This window comes from Panicum virgatum, chromosome 9K (assembly GCF_016808335.1).
Source record: "Panicum virgatum strain AP13 chromosome 9K, P.virgatum_v5, whole genome shotgun sequence".
NCBI lineage: Eukaryota > Viridiplantae > Streptophyta > Magnoliopsida > Poales > Poaceae > Panicum > Panicum virgatum.
The window spans coordinates 25,931,322-25,947,862 of record NC_053144.1 but is presented as its reverse complement, the minus strand read 5'-3'; positions in this window follow the sequence as shown (position 1 = coordinate 25,947,862).

Here is a 16,541-nt window from a genome sequence, read left to right as displayed (position 1 = left end):
CCACCCTTGAGAAGAAGAGAAAGAGCTTTGAGCAAAAGAGAGAAGATCTAGTGCTTAGTTTGTGCTTCAACCTTGAAGAACTCATCCTTTGCAAGTGTAGCAAGTGTGCTTGAGCTAGGGCCAACTGAGTGTAGGTCAAGTGAAGGCTTAGGAGCTTGTTACTCTTGGTGTTTGGCAGCACCTAGACGATCTTGGTGATTGAAGGTGTTTCTTCCGGAGCTTGCCAAGGATTGTGGGAGCCCGAAGAAGTGTGTACGTGGCTTGAGCTCCACCACGCCGGGATGGTGAACGGAGACTCTTAGTGAGCACCCAAGTCTCGGTGACATGGGAGGTGACAAGACTCTTAGTGAGTGTCACAACGTGGATTAGGGGTGTGTGCCAACACATCGACACCACGGGAAAAATCCGGTTGTCTCTTGCCCACTCTTTCATTTCAAGCATTTACTTTCTTGCAACTTTTCATGTGCTTGACATTAGAGATCATAACTTAGCTCTACCTTGTTTAGTTTCATATCTTTGTTAGCTTGTGTAGTTTGCTTTGTTTAGCCGGTTGGTGAATTGAGCCTTACTAGCATTGCATAGGTTAAGGTTGTTTTATTGCTTTAGAATTTTGAAAAAGGCCCAATTCACCCCCCCTCTTGGTCCATCGATCCTTACAACAGCCCTGTCCGTCGCTCGTAGTCCACCACGTTCGGGTGTTTTCATAACAGTAGTTCGGGTGTTTTCATAACAGTAGTTGCAGGTTGCCATCAGACTCCCTTCTCACCCCTTTCTGAAGTCCTTCCTCTTCCAGCCGTTGAAGTAGATCAAGTTAGTAGTTAGCTCATTGCTAGGTACAATAGTAGGTTATCTGGAGTTAGGCCCTCTTCCCTCTTACCTTTTCTCGCTTGGTGTGTCCGGTTGGGTAGTTCTAGATTTGGTCGAAGCTTTACCGTTCCTTGGATTCGATATCCCAGGTATACTCCCTGGTGAAGGCTGCATCGGTCTCTATACGCTTGCGGAGTAATTCATTTAGGCTAAGGTGTGCCAATAATACTACAGTAATCATTCACTAATTATGAATTAATTAGGTTAATTGGATTCATCTTGCGATTTACAACTCATCCGTGCAAAAAATTTTGAATAGATTTTATTTTGTACTCAGAAATAGTAAGATTCTCAAAAAAATTTCTACCAAAAGAACTAAACACGGCCAATTGAATCCCACCTGCTATAAATTAGTGCATATTTGGATCCACATGCTAATCTTTAATTAACTAAAAATTACTTCTAGACGATCCAAACAGGAAGGCTAAACACCCACCAAAAATTAGCCAACTTTCAACTAAAATATAGTTACTCTCCAAACCTAGCTAATGAGGACTAATTTATAGTAACTGATACCAAAATATCAAGGGGCTATTGTATTCCTACCTCTATTTTGATCAGCAACTGTAATTTTAACCTCGTTTTTTCCTAAATTTGTGATTTTAGCTCTGTTTTATGAAAATGAAGAGGGAGTTTACTCTTGCTCCGTGAGTAGAACGTGAGCAGAACCTAACGGTGTAAATAAGCCGGTAAAAGATGAGTTTATCCTTATATTTTTACCTCTATTTTTTAAACACTTTACAATTTTACTCCATTTTAACATTAAACAAAGGAACAACACTTTATCAGATATGAGAATAATTTTATGAACTCTAGATTTTTGCAACACTCGCACTGCCATCTCCAATCAAGAGGGAAATTAAAATATTTGCCACAATTACGAATGTCCATAATCCAGTTGCTCCTTTTAGAATGCAACTAACAAATTTGCGATCCGAGAGAAACTGGGGTCTAAATTTTGCCACTTTTGGACTCGTGGCAGTCTAGGTCACCATGACTGTGGATTCTCATGGAAAATGTCAGTGCCCCCTCTTGGATCCCCTCTACACCCCTCGGCCAGGCCCGCTCGTCAGCTCCATCCCCTTCCCGCTCACTCCCTCTCTTCTCCCCCTGCCCGCTCTCTCTCCCACCTCCCTCGCCTGGCGGTAGGAAAAGGCCGTCGCGGCGCACGGCGAGGCCGTCCTCCTCCCTCGTCGTCACGCCTCGAGCTCGTGCATCTCGCCTCGGCCGGCGCCCCTCTGTAGGATCAAGAACACCGACTAGAGGGGGGGTGAATAGGCGGTTTAAAATCTAAAGCCAACAACATTAGAGAAATTTAATTAGTAACAAAGGAAAGCCATATGTTATGCTATTACTATCTTTAGATGGGTTTGCAACCTAGGGTGACAAGATACAAAACAAGCTCTAGTAAAGTAAATTGCTCAAAGTAAAAACAAGAATTAAAGTGAGCAAGAGAAGTAACCAAGCTTGACACAAGAATTTATCCCGTGGTGTCGATGACTTGCCGGTCACCCCTAATCCACGTTGAGGTGGATTCCAAGAATCAACCGCTCCTCTATCAAGAACCTCTTGATCTTGAGCCGGTTTGAATCAAGGAACCGCTCCACACATCGATTCCACTAGAGTTGCTCTTCACTACTCCGGTGAGGTGAGCACAAGACCTCTCACAACCAAAATTGGGGCTCCTCAACAATCTTCTTGGAGGTGCTCCACGAAATCCTCTTCTCCAAGCCGTTTAGGGAGCGGCAACTCCCAAGAGTAACAAGTTGATGACGCTTGCCTGAAGTTTCCCTAATGCCACAAAGCTCAAACTCTTGATGCAATGCACTAGGAAGATCTCACACCCTCAAGAATGCAATCTCTATGTAAGTGTGTGTGCGAGAGGGATGCCTTAGCTCTATGATGTAAAGTATGCAGTCTAAATGGCCAAGAGAGACACCCAATGGCCGGGCATTGGGTATATATAGACACCCCTTCAAAAACTAGTCGTTACACTCTTTTCTGCGAAGTCGCGGACCGTCCGCGTTTCAAAAACCAGACTGTCCGCCGTTATAAACCAGTGAGTCAGAGTGTATTTAATGTGTGTCAGAACTAGCCGTTAAGCCCTGACGGACCGTCCGCGCCCCAGGTGCGGACCGTCCGCAGAGAGTGTTCCACACCACCAGAGACGAACATCATCTCTGGTACAACTTTGAAATTAGCCTGCGGACCGTCCGCGCCTCAGGAGCGGACCGTCCGCAGTTCATCCTTGAAAACCCACCAGAGACAACAATGTCTCTGGTACAAAGTGTCAAATAGCCGGCGGACCGTCCGCGCCCCAGGGGCGGACCGTCCGCCGCACAGATCATAAGCCCAACCAGAGAAAACACCCTCTCTGGTACAATTTGAGTTAGAGATGCGGACCGCCCGCCCACCTGGGCCGGACTGTCCGCCAGTCACCTCTAAAAACCACCAGAGCCAAACATGCTCTCTGGAACAATTGCGGACCGTCCGCGCCCCAGGGGGCGGACTGTCTGCGCTTGTGTAGTCAGCTCTCAAACTTGTTCTTTTTCAAATCTTTTCAAAACATCGTTAGCCCTCATGCATGCGCCTAGATATTTTGAGCAAAATGGCACTAAAGACCCGTCAAGCATGAGTACACAACCCCTCTTGATAGTACGGCTATCTATCCAACAAATCCGGTCACTTTACATCCACTAAACGCCTTGTGACCGGTAAAATACAAAAGCCCTATTTTATACCTTTGCCTTGAGCCCGAGTGTAGCGAAAATGGCCTCTCATGCCATATTTCAATATAATGTTTTGGCGATTGATGACACACGCAACACTTGAACTAATGTGTTTGCTTAGATGATATACTCAGGCTTTTAGGTTCAAGTGATGACAAAGAGAAGAGAGGCGAAGCTAGGCCCGAAGGGCCGCCCCTACGGGTGTTCCGCTCGTCTGTGCATTGACTTGAGCACGTCTGGGAGTTTTAGTATCACCGGATGAACCGACGTAAGGCAAAATGTACTCATCGGTGCAATGACAGAGATGGCCTGCGGGCTAGGGTTTGGCACCGGATGAACCGACGATAGGAAGTTTGAATACGTCGGTGCAATGGCAGAAGCAGACCAAGGAAAATGCATACATCGGATGAACCGATGATGCACCGGTTAATGGCGTCGGTGCAGTTGTCCAGAGAGTTTGTTTTTCAAGGATCAGAGGACAGTTGCACTCACCGGTTAAACCGATGCTAACATTACATACACCAGTCGATTGCGTCGGTTGATTGCCCGTACACGTAACGGCTAGTTTTCAGTGGGCAGTTTAGTATCACCGGTTAAACCGACGATGGCGATTTGGGGAGCATCGGATTAACCGGTGTTAAGCACATTTCTGGCAGCTTTTCTCCAACGGCTATATTTGCTTGTGCTGCCTATATATACCCCCAAGGCCGCACCATTTGAGTGTGCTGGAGTTCAAAGAAGTATACTAGAGCTAAAGATCATCTCCAACCACCATAGAGCTTCATTGTACATCATATAGGCTTAAGCACACTTGTTAGAGTGCTTAGTGCTTGATTAGGGATTAGTTCTTGCGAGAGCTCCCTTGAGAGAAGTCTTGCTGCGGCAAGCAAACACTTGTACTCGTCGTGTGACCCTCCGACTTGGTGTGGAGTGGCAACGACACTTTGTGCGGGGAAGGAGGCCCCTACTTGGTGTTAAAGCTCCAAGATAGTGAAGACGGTGCCGTGGTGACGCTTCGAGATAGACGGTGGCGGTGACCTCGTCTTTGTGACTTGGTGTCACTTAGCCTTTGCTTGTCGGGAGCCTTGGAGGCGTGGCAAGACGGTGATCAAGCGAAGAGACTCGGTATCACACTTGTTCTTTGTGAGCAAGTGGCCGTGGACGTAGGGAGGGACTTTGGTGTCCTAACCGAACCACGTTAAATCGTGTGTCTTGGTGTCTTCACGGGAGTTTGCATATCCTCTCCCTTACCATTTTACTTACCGCATTACGTTTCCGCATTTACTCTTTCTTGCTTACCTTTACTTTCCTAGTTAGTTTGATTAGGATTGACTATAGGTTGCAAGTCTTTTGGGGTAAGTAGAGGGTAGCATAGATAAACCTTAGTCATAACTAGCATGTGTAGGACGTGTTAGGTTTATCTTATGCAATTAGATTGAGCCCTAGGATAGAAAAGCGATTAGCGACCCTATTCACCCCCTCCCCCTCTAGGGTCGGACACCCCGGTGATCCTTACAATTGGTATCAGAGCTTGGTCTCACACCTCTTACGAGGATTAGCCAATTCTATTGGTAAATTTGTGAGAAAGCTCGTAGGAGACCCGTCGACTTAACCGTCGAGTGAGTATATGTCCGGGGAAGGGATGAGTACCGATAGGGCTCCATTTTTCGATGGCACGGGTTTTCCACGTTGGAAAGTGCTTATGCAAGCACATCTTCAAGCCCGGGGGCTTGATGTTTGGCGTGTCACCGAAGAGGGCAAGAAAAATGAGAATAAGGCCGAGAGACAATATGATGCCATTGCAAAATCTATTCTATTGTCATCTCTATGTGATAGTGTGTTTAATCGTATATTTGCTAATGAAAATGCTCATAAGCTATGGAAGCAAATTGTCGAGAATCATGAGGGCACAAAGGATGTGGCCAATCAAAAATACCATATTCTCGGCGAGGAGCTAAGTAGCTTTAAGCAATTTCCGAATGAAAATGCTCATGACATGTACTCACGATTAAATACTCTTGTCAATGAAATTAATGCCTTAGGTCTCAATCAAGTTGATAATGGGGAAATTAACCGCAAGATTCTCCGAAGCCTTCGCAAACCCGACTACAACATCATCAACACGATCTTGCAAAAAGAAGACTTGGTCAAGCTTACACCAAACCAAGTCATCAATCAAATCATCGCCCATGAGTATAGTATGGGGATGACAAAGAAGAAAGAGCAAGAGTCCACCTCTCCTTCAAGCAAAAAGAGTCTCGCCGCCAAGCACTCATGCAAGCATCAACCAAGGCGACAAGACTCATCAAGCTCAAGTGAAAGTGAACAAGAAGAAGAGGATGACGAAGATAGTGATGATGAATCAAGTTCAAGTGATGAAGAATACCCAAGGGCCGTGCTATACCACAACCGCAAGATTGCCAAGCATGTACATGAGCTCTATGAGCTTGGGTACAAAACACTTATTAAAGGGAGTGCGGTTGGGATAGAGAAGATGGCAAAGAAAAAGAACAAGTCAAGAGCCCAAGCTCTCTCCGCCATCCACAAGCCCAAGAAAAGTGGTGAAAGCTCAAGTCACAAGAAAAATTCCAAGAGCTCAACCACCCATCGTCCTCGGAGATTATCACCACCTCCCATGTGTCTCATGGCACTAGGTAATAACGATGTAAGTGATGACTCCTCCTCAAATGATGAATCCGATGTTGAAACCAATGAAATGTGTGAGATGATGACTCTTCTCCATAATCAACAAGAATATCTCATTAAACAAAATAAAGGAATCAAAGCTCTCAAGGCTAACGAAAAACTTCATGCTTCATTTGTCTCAAGATATGAGAACTTGCTAAACAAATTCAATTTGTTAGACAATGAGCATAAAGAACTTAAAATGAAATATGAGAGTCTTGAGTCTAAAAGTGAATCATCATCGGATAAATCATTTCCTTGCAATATTCATTGTGCTATCTCTTTTGACAAGGTAGATGCGTCTACCTCTTGTGATCTAACCCCTTGCAATGAGAATGTGATTGTAGAAACTTGTGATGATCTCATTGCTAAGGAAAATGATGAGCTTAAACAAGAGATAGAAAGGCTAATGACGGACTTGAGGCGGCTCAAAGGAAAGTACACTCAAGAGCAAGTCCAACCTTCTCAAGATAACACCTCCGCGGGCGTGAAGAAGCTTGAGAAGGGAGAAACCGTGACTTGCTTCAAGTGTCACAAAGAAGGCCACAAGTCCTACCAATGCAAGGAGAAAGAGGGCAAAGAAAATAGCAAGCCCAAGAACTTGAACAAGAACAAGAAGGCTAAGGAGATCAAGAAAAGCACATCTCCATACTTGAAGGCGTCCTACATGTACACCAAGCCCACCCACAAGAATAAGCAAAAAAGCAACCACTACATACTTGAAAAGAAGAAGAATGGCAAGGTGGTGGCTCATGTCATGGGGTGGAGAACATATGGATGGAACCAACCTATTTGGGTGCCCAAGGATATTATTCATACCATGGATGGCTCTCAAAAGGTTTGGGTTCCTAAGACTTAGGCACCAAACAAGTGCAACGGGGGATTTGGATGCTTAGCTTACAAGTTAAAGTGAAGGTTCAAGCCAAAACAAGCTAAGCTCACAACTTGGACATTTGTTGCCCAAGTCCCCCATAAGGTAATGGTAGCTAGATTTCAATTCAAGCATCATGTAGCTCCATTGCTTTTGCTAGGATGTTTGCTTGTTTTGCATCTCCTAGTGTTATATATGGTGGGTTGCTTGTGCCATGACTCTAACCCATGAGCAACCTACATGGTTTGATAAGTGTGTAGAAAGCTACACAAGGTTACCTTTCATGGTACACGGACTTCATGAGGTGTGTATTTCTTATGTGTACTATGAACACAAGCTATAGGGTAAACTTCCCAATTGTATAAAAATCAATGTGCATACATTTGCTTGGTGATTCAAACACTAAATACACACATTTAGGGGGAGTTCACTTTATAGCTTGTGATTTTGAGACTAACATGTTTGCTAGCTTATCTTTTGTAGTCTCACGAGAAGTTAACACTCTAAGAGAATGTTTCTCACAATCAATGTGAACAAACAACTCTATAAGAGTGGTTAGATAAATTGTGCCTTCATGCATGTTGAGCCATGCTTTATTGAACTTAAATGCTCATATCTAAGTTCATAGGCTATGTGCTCATACACTTGCTCAACCTTGGTGTACCAAGTACTCTTCCTTCAAAGACTTTCAATTGGTTGCAAGTCACTTTCTTTTTGGTACATGCAAGGTAAACTAAGTTGTTCCCCCGGAGGTATGCTAGGTTCTAAACTTATTAAATTGGTATTATTGTCAATTTCTTATCCTTTTTGGAGCTACCTCCATGCATGATATGATCTAAGCTTTCTAGTTATAACATCTATTTGTGCACTTGATTTTCACATTATCTTTTTGTGCACATACTTGTGGAAAGCTTGGCTCATGTCATGCTAGTTTCGTGATTTTGTGATCCACCATAGTAAATTCTCAATTGGTATCTTCATTGATATCATACAATTGGATCATGAGTCATGAACCAACTCCCTAGGATACTAATCTTCTTTTGAGCTATATTGTTTTGCAAGACCTTTTTAGGAACAAGAACTTTTAAGTGATTTGATTCCAAAGGGAGAGAAATGTGGATCAAAGAAAGATATTTTCTCAAGGAGAAATACCTAAGTGAATCAAGTCATGAGGGAGAAGCAAAGGGGAATCATGGTTTTAGAGGGAGGCCAAGCCATCATTGGATGGTAGTAAGCTTTCAAGCAACGGGGAATTTGGAGGCTTGACAAGGTTTGGGATGCATGAGTAGGGATGCATCATGCAAAGATAAAGGAAAGCCAAGTTATGGATTAAAGATTAGTAACCCAAATTCCCCTCCCCTACATATGAGGTAATGAGCAAGGTAAAAGGATGATCTCAAATTCATTTGATATCCTTCATGCATCATTGTAGCTCAATGCCTCTCTAGGAATGCATGATCTTATCTTTACAATTGGTATTTACATTTGGTATCTTTTATGCCTTCCTAGAAATATCATATGGTAGGTTGTTTTGGTACTAACTTCTTATCTAGTGCAACCTACATGGGCAAAAACCGTTGCTTCACCATGACACATATTTTCGAAAGAAAATACCAAAGTCTATAATTGGTATCAATTCTATCCTTGGTATTCATTTGGTGTCATGTTTTTCAAGTTATAGAGTTTGATCCCCATTATGTGAATTACAAGTGCATACATTTGATTAAGTGATTCAAACACTAATGCACACATTTAGGGGGAGCTAACTCTATAGCTTGAGTTTTTGTGACTAACATGCTTTACAAGTGCTATTTGTTGTAGTCACACTCCTTTTTGTCCATATGGTAATACACTCAATCCCTCGATATCAAGATAATACACATTGCAATTAACCTTACATTTGGTATCAATGGATCAAGAAAGATTGGACAAGGGAAGAAGACCAAGCCATAACTCCCAAAAGGTTAAAGAGATAAATGATATAGGGAGGCATGGCTAGTCACCTAAAGCTATCTCCATGAATTCAATTTCTTTTGAACACTACCCCTACAAGTCACAATTGGTATTACAATGGATGTCAAGATAGGAGGTGCCACAAGTTTTGAAAAAGGGGGAGCTTGTTCAAACAATGGGAGATATGCCTAATCTAGTTGGTATAACACTCTATCACTAGTAAATTTCTTTTGCTACTAATGATCCTTGTTGCTAGTGGTTATAAAGCTTTTAGGTGTTTGATGACAAAGGGGGAGAAAATGTACCCTAAAAGCAAGCAAGTGATGCCATTAGCAAGGGGGAGGAATGGAAAATGCAATGCAAAATGATGCATGGTGATAGGGGGAGGTACTTAGTCAATGTGGGGGAGAAGTGCAATTTGATGATCCCATGGACTAAGGTACAAATTTTTCATTGCTCATATAGTTCAAACCACACACAAGCCTTTGGTCTACAATTCTTTCTACAATTGGTATCAAGGGCTCTTTAAAATGAGCATTGAAATGTCATCCAAGCAATCTAAGTAGTTTCTAACTTTTCAAATTGGTATCAACTTCATATTCTTGAAATTCATCTTGCTTGTTTTGGTTGTGTTGTCATCAATCACCAAAAAGGGGGAGATTGTAGCGAAAATGACCTCTCATGCCATATTTCAATATAATGTTTTGGCGATTGATGACACACGCAACACTTGAACTAATGTGTTTGCTTAGATGATATACTCAGGCTTTTAGGTTCAAGTGATGACAAAGAGAAGAGAGGCGAAGCTAGGCCCGAAGGGCCGCCCCTACAGGGGTTCCGCTCGTCTGTGCATTGACTTGAGCACGTCTGGGAGTTTTAGTATCACCGGATGAACCGACGTAAGGCAAAATGTACTCATCGGTGCAATGACAGAGATGGCCTGCGGGCTAGGGTTTGGCACCGGATGAACCGACGATAGGAAGTTTGAATATGTCGGTGCAATGGCAGAAGCAGACCAAGGAAAATGCATACATCGGATGAACCGATGATGCACCGGTTAATGGCGTCGGTGCAGTTGTCCAGAGAGTTTGTTTTTCAAGGATCAGAGGACAGTTGCACTCACCGGTTAAACCGACGCTAACATTACATACACCGGTCGATTGCGTCGGTTGATTGCCCGTACACGTAACGGCTAGTTTTCAGTGGGCAGTTTAGTATCACCGGTTAAACCGACGATGGCGATTTGGGGAGCATCGGATTAACCGGTGTTAAGCACATTTCTGGCAGCTTTTCTCCAACGGCTATATTTGCTTGTGCTGCCTATATATACCCCCAAGGCCGCACCATTTGAGTGTGCTGGAGTTCAAAGAAGTATACTAGAGCTAAAGATCATCTCCAACCACCATAGAGCTTCATTGTACATCATATAGGCTTAAGCACACTTGTTAGAGTGCTTAGTGCTTGATTAGGGATTAGTTCTTACGAGAGCTCCCTTGAGAGAAGTCTTGCTGCGGCAAGCAAACACTTGTACTCGTCGTGTGACCCTCCGACTTGGTGTGGAGTGGCAACGACACTTTGTGCGGGGAAGGAGGCCCCTACTTGGTGTTAAAGCTCCAAGATAGTGAAGACGGTGCCGTGGTGACGCTTCGAGATAGACGGTGGCGGTGACCTCGTCTTTGTGACTTGGTGTCACTTAGCCTTTGCTTGTCGGGAGCCTTGGAGGCGTGGCAAGACGGTGATCAAGCGAAGAGACTCGGTATCACACTTGTTCTTTGTGAGCAAGTGGCCGTGGACGTAGGGAGGGACTTTGGTGTCCTAACCGAACCACGTTAAATCGTGTGTCTTGGTGTTTTCACGGGAGTTTGCATATCCTCTCCCTTACCGTTTTACTTACCGCATTACGTTTCCGCATTTACTCTTTCTTGCTTACCTTTACTTTCCTAGTTAGTTTGAATAGGATTGACTATAGGTTGCAAGTCTTTTGGGGTAAGTAGAGGGTAGCATAGATAAACCTTAGTCATAACTAGCATGTGTAGGACGTGTTAGGTTTATCTTATGCAATTAGATTGAGCCCTAGGATAGAAAAGCGATCAGCGACCCTATTCACCCCCTCCCCCTCTAGGGTCGGACACCCCGGTGATCCTTACACCGAGCTTTGCTCATCATCTCCAAAACTCCATACGTTCACAACCAAATATCTTTCATCCGTGGATCAACCTATACTCATTATCTCAAACGAAATCGCTAATCCACAAACCGTTATCATTAATTACCAAAACTCGAATTAGGGGCCTAGATGCTTTCAATCTCCCCTTTTTGGTAATTGATGACAACACTAAATTTTGGAGTGATAAAAGTGTTCAAGTCAACTTTATACACTAGGCATAAGGTGGACTTGGAATTTAACTTTGGAAGAACTTACTCATTTTCTTGAAAATTTCCGAATATGGTATGAATAAATTCACCAAGTTCGATGAATAGAGAGAACTTCCCCTTGATATGAGCATATAAATTTGCATGAATACCAAGTACACATATATATATTTGAAACTTTTGATGGAGTTTTCCCTACAAATGGAAATCGAGGCATACAAGATACAAGATATATATGATATGAATTTTAGCTTGGTTAGCACAACCTCACAACCACAAGATGAACATAAATAGATAAGAGTAACACAAACCAACATAGTTCATCACACATTACAAACCAAATATTCAAATCCAAACACAAGTCTCAAATCGAGTTCATGCAAGACACAAATCATGAACAAGTAATGCAATAGTTCAACACAAATAAACACGAGTAGCAAGCGGAAGCCGAAAGCGAATGATCTCCATGAGCTCCCCCTAGATCCAAGCACTCCAAAGCTCCTTCTCCCCCTTTGGCATCAATTACCAAGAAAGTCAATCCATCGGCGGTGGAGGAGGTGGTGGTGGGTAGAACGGCTGGTGCGGGTAGAACTCTGGAGGCGGCACTGGAGCCGGAAATACTGAGTAGAAGTGGCCAGAAAACCCGGTGAAAGCTGTGCTGAACGTATCAAAGCGCTGCTCTAGCTGCTCCTGCCTCTGCTCAAGCTGCTCAAACTGCTCAGAAGAGGGCAAATCCTCAAAGCGTGAGTGAAGAGCTGCTATGTCTGAGTGTAAACTCTCCTGAACCCCCTGCATCTGAGCCATCATGGGCTGGAACATCTGCTGCTGCATGTTCTGGAAGTTGAGGTTCATTTTGATTCCGCATCTGACTAGCCAACCCCGCAATCTGAGAGGATATGCTCTCCTGCATGGATGCAAAGTAAGGGTCAAAGTAGCCAGCTAGAGGAGCCCACTGCTGCTGTACTGGAGGATGCAGTGGTGGCATGACATGCTGAGCTGCAGCTGCTCCCATGTGAGCATCATCATCACTATCATCAGCACCATCTTGCCCCTGTGCTTCAGCATCCATATCATCTCCATATCAGCACCATCTCCGCCGCACAGATCATAAGCCCAACCAGAGAAAACACCCTCTCTGGTACAATTTGAGTTAGAGATGCGGACCGTCCGCCCACCTGGGCCGGACTGTCCGCCAGTCACCTCTAAAAACCACCAGAGCCAAACATGCTTTCTGGAACGATTGCGGACCGTCCGCACCCCAGGGGGCGGACTGTCTGCGCTTGTGCAGTCAGCTCTCAAACTTGTTGTTTTTCAAATCTTTTCAAAACGTCGTTAGCCCTCATGCATGCATCTAGATATTTTGAGCAAAATGGCACTAAAGACCCGTCAAGCATGAGTACACAACCCCTCTTGATAGTACGGCTATCTATCCAACAAATCCGGTCACTTTACATCCACTAAATGCCTTGTGACCGGTAAAATACAAAAGCCCTATTTTATACCTTTGCCTTGAGCCCGAGCTTTGCTCATCATCTCCAAAACTCCATACGTTCACAACCAAATCTCTTTCATCCGTGGATCAACCTATACTCATTATCTCAAACAAAATCGTTAATCCACAAACCGTTGTCATTAATTACCAAAACTCGAATTAGGGGCCTAGATGCTTTCACCCTCCTCCCTCCTCAGCCGGACCGCAGCTTCGGGCGGCAGTGTGCGCGGCAGCAGCTCTGGGCGGCGGCGGCGCTCGCAGTAGCAGCAGCCTAGGGTGGCGGTAGCGCCCACGGCAGCAGCAGTTATGGGCAACGCGCGGCGATAGCAGCAGCTCCGCGCAGAGGCGGAGGTGACGGCCAAGCCACGGCGGGGCAGAGCCAGTTCTGAGCATGGGCGATAGGGCTCGGATTCGCTGGAGAAGCCTGCCGCCGTGTCGCGGGCGGAGGGAGAAGAGAGGGAGTGAAGCGGTGAGGTGATGGAGCTGACGAGCGAGCCTAGCCGAGGGGGTAAAGGGATCCAAGGGAGGGGCAGCACGGTCATTTCCTATGAGAATCCATGCTGTCAAGGTGACCTGGACTGGCACGAGTCTAAAAGTGGCAAAAATTAGAAACACACCCTCCCGGTTTCTCTCGGACGGCAAATTTGTCAGTCGCATTCTAAAAAGGACAACTGGTCCATAGCCACTCGTAACATTGGCAAATATTTAAATTTCTCCAATCAGAACCCCAAGCCTCGTCTCGTGACCTACGAGATCAAGGCACTCTCCTCCGCAGCGCCCCGCACCTGTCAACCTGTCGCTGGCCAGCAGACCACGGCCGCCGAGGGCACCACCGTCTCGGACAACCCACCGGTCAGCGGCGGCCATACTGCTCCCCACGCCCGCCATCGACGACATGTTAATCAAGCAGGACTGTGGACTAGTCGAGGAATTTCAATCTTTGACATCAGATACGCACCCCTCAAACGATTTGACATTAAATTTGCGAGCTTTTCAAAATATGACACTGGACATGCAAATTGTTTCAAAACGAGAGATTTCAGCTCCTTTTTCGATTTCACAAATTTCTATATGGTTTTCTTTTTCATTGGGCCCCTAAACTATCCGTTTTGCCCCTGATCCAAATCAATTGGAACCAATTGGATCTGTCCGTGCCTCCCTCCTCTCTCTCACTGTTCTTCTTCTCCCTTGTCTCTCCGTCTCTCCTCTCGGGCTGAGGTCAAGAACGAGGCGGGGACACCGTTCTTGTCTCTCCGTCTCCTCGCGTCAAGACGTGCTGAGCCCAAGGGAGATGCCGTGCTGAGGTCAAGACGTGCTGAGCCCAAGACCTTGTCATGGAGCTCTGAGCCGGCGAGGAGCTCTTACACCGCCTCGAGGAGCGCGGCTTCTTCTTGACGTACGAGGCTGCCGTGCTCTTCTAGTACGTCATCTTGACCATGGCCTGCGAGAGAGAGATTTTTTTTTTTGAACTCAGCCTGCGAGAGAGTTGAGACCGAGAGAGATGGGAGAACAAGAACACGGGAGAGAGGGAGGCACAGATCCATTTGGATCCAATCAATTTGGATTAGGGCCAAAACAGGCAGTTTATAGAAACTCGCGAAATCAAAAAATAGCTGAAATCCCTCATTTTGAAATTCGCATGCCCGATGTCATATTTTGAAAGGTTTACGAATTTAATATCAAATCATGTGAGGCGTGCGTGTCTGATGTCAAATATCGAAATTCCTCGAACTGGTCATGCTGACAGCAATCAACAATCCCTACGGCAGTGCCACCCCTTCTGCACCTCCCAGCGCTGCATCGAGGAGGATCCGAACTGGCCCCTGGCAGCCGACCCTAGTCGGGACACGCGCGCGCGCCGATGGCTGGCCGGGTTGCCGAGTATAGATTTCCAAATGGGCCGGGCACGATGGGCGGCCCGAGGCCCGGCCCTAAAAAGCACGGCACTAGCCTAGCCCTAGGCACGATCGATCGGGCCGCGGGCTGGCCCAGCACGAAGCACGGCACGATAATGAGCCGGCCCGATAGCGGCCCATGACATTCAATGGCCCAACACCCCACCTCCTCTTCCCTTTTCCCCTCCCACATATAAAATCATCAAACCCTAATTCCTACCCTCTCTTCTTTCTTCCCAACCCAGCCGGCACTCCCTCTGCTCAAATCCTCCACATCACCACATGCCCGTCGCCCACATCCGACCAACGCTCGCGCTGCCCGCCGCCGCCCCTGGGCAGCGCCCTCGATGGCCGCCACCTGCCTCCAGTTCCCATACGCCCACGACCTGGTGTCCCCCTCGGCTGTCGCCGCCTCCGGTCCCCCGCACGCCCACGGTCGGCGCCGCCTCCGTTTCCGCGTCCGGCCCCCTGCGCGCCCATGGCCGGCGCGGCCTCCACCTCCGCCTTCGGCCCCCCGAGACGGCTAGCGCCGCCTCCGCCTACTCCTCCAGATGGTTAGATGGGCCGCCGGAGCCCGATGGGCCAGTCGGGCCGCCGTGCCGGCCCGGCCCTATAAAAAGGTCTTAGTGTCGGGCCTAGGCCGCCAATTCGGCATGATGACCCGATGGGCCACATCAGGCTAGGGCCGGGCGGCCCATTTGGAAATCTATATCGCTAAGCCCGCGCCCTCGCTCCTGGCCGAGCCCGCGCGGTCGCGGCGCCCAAGACTTGTGCGGTCGCGGCCGCGCCCCTAGCCGGGCAGCTCGCCAGCGCCTAGGAGCCGCCGAGCCGCCAGCCCGTGCCTGGCCCCGTCGCTGCCCCTGCCTGCTGCCGTCGGCGGCAGTTGAATTGGGAGAATAGAAAGAAACGGGAGAGAGAGAGGAGAAGGGTCGTGAGAGGTTCTCGAGGGATGAGTCTCCTCTGCACTACTGCAGGGAGACTCTCCCGCTGACCTGTGGTCCCCTGCACCATGGGGCCCGCAGGTCAGTGGCACCGAGTCCCTCTGCAGTACTACAAGGAACCGGTTCCGTTCTCGAGGGGTGAACGGAGAAGGTGTATTACTGTCTTTCCACCCTATTACAAAGGAGCTTTCTTTTTTTATTCGTTTATTTGAGATTCCATCGGTAGAGACAAACGAAAGCTTCGTTTTCAAAAAAAAATAGTGGTAAAATCACAAAGTTACGGAAAGTGAAGGTAAAATAACAATTAGCTTTCAGAGTTCAGCTAAAAACAACAATTCCCCAAATATCAAACTATCCTCCCAAATATTATCCTATTGTAACACACGAATATCAAACTATCCACCCCAAATGTTATCCTATCGTAACGCAGGCTTGGTATAGGAGTATAAATGATCTTTCTTGATGCTGCAAATATAATTTAGTCTGAGAGGCTGTTTGTTCGTTTGTTTGAGTTTTTGGCAGCTTTTCAGCGTGAAAAGCTAGAAGCTCAAACAAATATTGAACTTTAGCTTTCGAAAAAAAACCCTAGAAAAACTAAGTTTACGTGGAAAGTTGAAAAACTCTATTTTCTGAGCTTTTGTAGTTTTTTTCTTCTAAAAATTTAAAAGCATAGAGTAAATGCTATTATTGGCTTTTTGGAAGAAAAATGAGCAGTAGCTTCTTAAAAAAGCTCTA